At 52.3% G+C, this 4434-nt stretch overlaps 1 pseudogene; it reads left to right on the top strand.

Annotated features, from left to right (window-relative positions):
• The first annotated feature begins 1790 nt into the window (after positions 1-1790).
• Positions 1791-2827, top strand: LOC113983327 (annotated as a pseudogene).
• The last annotated feature ends 1607 nt before the right edge of the window (positions 2828-4434 follow it).

The raw sequence follows: 4434 nt of genomic DNA on the forward strand, positions 1-4434 counted from the left end.
ACAAGTCAAGGTTTATTCAGCATCAGAACCACCTTTCCCTTGCTTATCCATCCTTGTCATCACTGTCTGCAGTTTTCTGCTCTAACTGGAACCTGGGGACACGTTCTCAGTTGTGTCCCTCAGTGAGACTCATTAGCACTACAAGAAACTTCAGTGTTTCAATCTCATTTTGACTTCTTGAGAAGTTGTTTGAACTTCCTCTCAGGGACTGAGTCTCATGTAAACAACGACAAAGCCCCCTGAGGGTCATGAAATGCCTGGGGCTGTTGCTGTGCTGCTGAGCTGGGCCGGGCTCCTGGCACACAGGGAACTCCTGGCAAGCAAGAAGAGCTTCAAAGAGACAGCTCTGCTGGTGAGCAGCTCCTCTGCACAGCCCAGCAGGGCTGAGGGCACTGCCAGGGCAGCTCAGGGACACCAGCAGGGCACAGACAGAGCTTCAAGGGGCTCAGCACTGGCAGGAGGGCTGAGAGCTCCCTGCAGGAGGAATCTTGGCAGGGCTGCACATGGTGAGTCTGTGGCTGCAGGGCAGTGCAGGGGCAGCTCCTGGTGGCATCTCCTAAAGCTGGCTCAGCCCCAGCTGATGGGATGGGTGAGCAGGGGCTGTTTTGGGGCACTTTGGAAGAGCTGTGAAGCCGGGGGTGCAGCCAGGGGTGCCCAGGGCTGTGGGGCAGAGCAGGGTCCTGCAGCCCAGGGTGCTGTGCTGGGCAGGGACTCTGCTGCCTGCCAGGGGCAGCTCTCAGCCGGCCTGGGGAGCTGCTGCCAGGGCTGGGGCAGAAGGGCTGTGGGCAAGGAGCAAACCTGGCAGGGGAGGGAGGATCTTTTTCATGTCTTGCTGTTGCAGGGTCAGACCTGCTCACAACTCCACACCACTACACCATATTGAATGGAGAATTTTTTGCAAAGCTTACAAAAGACAGGGGCTACAGGAAAAGAATTAGTCCTGAGTTGTGTTTCATCTCGGAAATGAATCTTTCAGGCAGTCTCAGAAATGAGCACAGGATCCTGGGCAGTGCTGAGCCTTCTCTTAGGGGTGGGCACTCTCCTGTCCCAGCCCTTGGCTTCCCTGTGGGAGGGCTCCTGTCCTGCTCTGTCCAGCACAGCTGCACCTCTGGGCTGGCACAGGGGACACTTTACAGAGCTGACCTTGGAAACAACATTGTCCTGCTTTCATCACTGCACACGTATTTGTGGATGTGGTTTTTAATATTTATTTATGTGAAATCAAAGTGAATGCAGCACAAGGGAAAGAGAAGGGCAGATGGGAAACAGGCTAAAGAACTCTGCAGCTCTCCTGGCTCTGCTTTAAACCACAGAGAGCTGAGTCATTTTATCTTTTGTCTTTTCTAAAGATTCTTCACATTTTTAGCAATAAAAAGGAGAATTTTTACTCCTAAAAAGAACAGTCTGCAGATTTAATGGTGGAACATTTCTAACAGAAGAATTATTCTAAGGACAATAGAAACCTCTGTTCTGCAGACCACACTCTTGTGATTAGGGGGGTCAGAAATGGAGCTTTTCCATTAAAGGTGGGTTACATCTGACATCCCTTGTGATCATCAGAGCTGTCACAAACCAGCTCCATGTCACCACTGCAGCAGAGCAAAGCTGAACCCTTGGCAGCACATGGCCAGAATTCTTGCTGCTCACACCACTCTGAGCCAGCATAAGGGAAATACAATTATTTTGGGGGGATTACTATGAAAGACGAAGTATCTTTGCTGAGAGGGGTATCTCCTAATTGTTCCGTGTCTTTTCCTTTTCTGAATAGATTCTGTCTTAAGGAATAACAAATGTCCAACAGCAGCTCCATGCCCCAGTTCCTCCTCCTGGCATTCGCAGACAGGAGGGAGCTGCAGCTCCTGCACTTCTGGCTCTTCCTGGCCATCTCCCTGGCTGCCCTCCTGGCCAACGGCCTCATCCTCAGTGCCGTAGCCTGTGACCACCACCTGCACACCCCCATGGGCTTCTTCCTGCTCAACCTCTCCCTCACAGACCTGGGCTGCATCTGCACCACTGTCCCCAAAGCCATGCACAATTCCCTCTGGAACACCACAACCATCACCTACACAGGATGTGCTGCACAGCTCTTTTTCTTTTTCTTCTTCATGTCAACAGAATATTTCCTCCTCACCATCATGTGCTACGACCGCTACGTTGCCATCTGCAAACCCCTGCACTACGGGACCCTCCTGGGCAGCAGAGCTTGTGCCCACATGGCAGCAGCTGCCTGGACCACTGGCTTTCTCAATGCTCTGCTGCACACAGCCAATACATTTTCCCTGCCCCTGTGCCAGGGCAATGCCCTGGGCCAGTTCTTCTGTGAAATCCCACACATCCTCAAGCTCTCCTGCTCACACTCAGGCTACCTCAGGGAAATTGGGCTCACTGTGGTTAGTGCCTGTTTAATATTTGGTTGTTTTGTTTTCATTGTTTTCTCCTATATGCAGATCTTCAGGGCTGTGCTGAGGATCCCCTCTCAGCAGGGACGGCACAAAGCCTTTTCCACGTGCCTCCCTCACCTGGCCGTGGTCTCTGTTGTTACCAGCACTGCAACATTTGCCTACCTGAAGCCCCCCTCCATCTCCTCCCCATCCCTGGATCTGATTGTGTCACTTCTGTACTCGGTGTTGCCTCCAACACTAAACCCCTTCATCTACAGCCTCAGGAACCAGGAGCTCAAGGATGCCCTCAGAAAAATGATGACTGGATGCTTTTCAGGAGCAATAAAGTGCCTATTTTGTGGTGTGTAGCATTCAGAATAGGACTCCTTATTGACCCAGCCTTCCTGCTCAGGTTTTTGGGGGAGGTCACCGGGTTCTTTCAATAATTTTCTGTGCAATGATATATTATTATGCATCTGCCCTCTAATTTAGTGTCCATCTTTTCATTTGGACACTGACACTGTATAAATGATGAATTGTGCTCACCGAGTATTTAAACAAAATAAAGGACCCTGCAGTTCCTTCTTTGTCAAAGACCCTTCTTCTTAGATGTTCCTAAAGGACAGCACACTGCAGGACAGGGTGTATTTGCAAACAGGAAGGGGACAATAATCCCAGCCCAGCAGCACTGCCAGGGAGCAGCAGTGCTTGGTCTTTGCAGAGCTGCTCTCTTGCCACTTCCACACAGTCCTCCTGAGCCCCTTTCTCGCTGTAAGGCCTGAGTGCTCTCTGAGCACAGTCCTGGGGGGTGGAAGCCCTTGGAGCACAGGCAGGGACAGGCCCTGGGAACTTGTGAAGCAGAGCTGGGCTCCCTTACAGCATCTCCAGGATGCTGTGGCATCTTCTGAGGCCACTGCATGGACTGGGTCACTGCTTCTGTGACCTTGCTCCAGAGCTGGAACTCTCCTGCAGTGACACCATGACACTCCTGCTCTCTGCTTTCCAGGTTCCATTTTCAGATCCAGTCTTCCCCTCCTGTTCACAGGGACATCCTGGGAGTGCTTCAGAGCTGCCATCCTGGGCAGCTCCTGCCCAGTGTGGGCAGGCACAAGGTCTCTCCCCCTGCTCCTCTCCCCTCCCCAGTGCCACTGTTTTCTGCAGCCTCCTCATCCTTGCCCAGCACAGCCCTCCTGGCACAGTTGGACACAGCCCTTGTTCTACCCCCTCCTCAGGCACCTGCCCAACCCCCTCAGCTCCAGCCTGAGGGCCAGAAACCTTCAGGGCAGGGAGGCACTGGGGAAAGTACTGAGGAAACCTTTCAGCTGCACTCAAATCCAATTGGAGGGGTTGTCCTCGAGGAAGAAATCCCTTCCAATTCTCCAGAACCACCAGGACAACCTGTGTTGTGTCCTGGGCACTCCTCTGGAAGTGTGGAATGTTGAAAAGGTTTTGGTGTCAGGGATATTGAGAAGGCTGGGCAGTGTCACTGGGAGACTTTTCCCAAACCCTTGGAAAGGCCAGAGCCATCCCAGAGCTTCCTGGGGCCTTGGCAAAGGCAGACATGGAACCAGTCTGCAAACAGGGCAGCAAGGAGGGTTGGGAGAGTTCCAGACTGCTCAGGCTCAGCAGGGAAGGGGATGTGGCAAGTCCTCCTGCAGCCATTGCCAGGCATGGGAAGGACAAGGCAGGGATTGCAGAACCCCTGTGGGAGGGAAGAGAAGGGGATGTTTTGTGCCCAGACTTTATCGAGGCCTTTGACATGGTCTGCTGGGGTCTCCTTATGGCCAGACTGGTGAGAGCTGGACTGAAGAAGTGGAAGATGTGGTGGGTGGGAAGTTGGCTGAATGAAGAGTGTCAAATAAAATCCATGGTACAAAGTCCTCTTGGCAGCAACTTCCTGATGAAATCCCTCAGTGATCAGCCCTTGAACACCACTAGAGAACATCTTTATTATCTCTCTGTACAATGGGACAAAATGTATTTTCAAGTCCTTTGTGGATGATGCCAAATTTCAGGGAGCCCTTGACCAACCTGTCCTGGTTTAAAGACACAT

The sequence above is a fragment of the Pipra filicauda genome, unplaced genomic scaffold (assembly GCF_003945595.2).
Source record: "Pipra filicauda isolate LSUMZ 115617 unplaced genomic scaffold, ASM394559v2 scaffold848_size66893_pilon, whole genome shotgun sequence".
In the NCBI taxonomy this organism is placed as follows: domain Eukaryota; kingdom Metazoa; phylum Chordata; class Aves; order Passeriformes; family Pipridae; genus Pipra; species Pipra filicauda.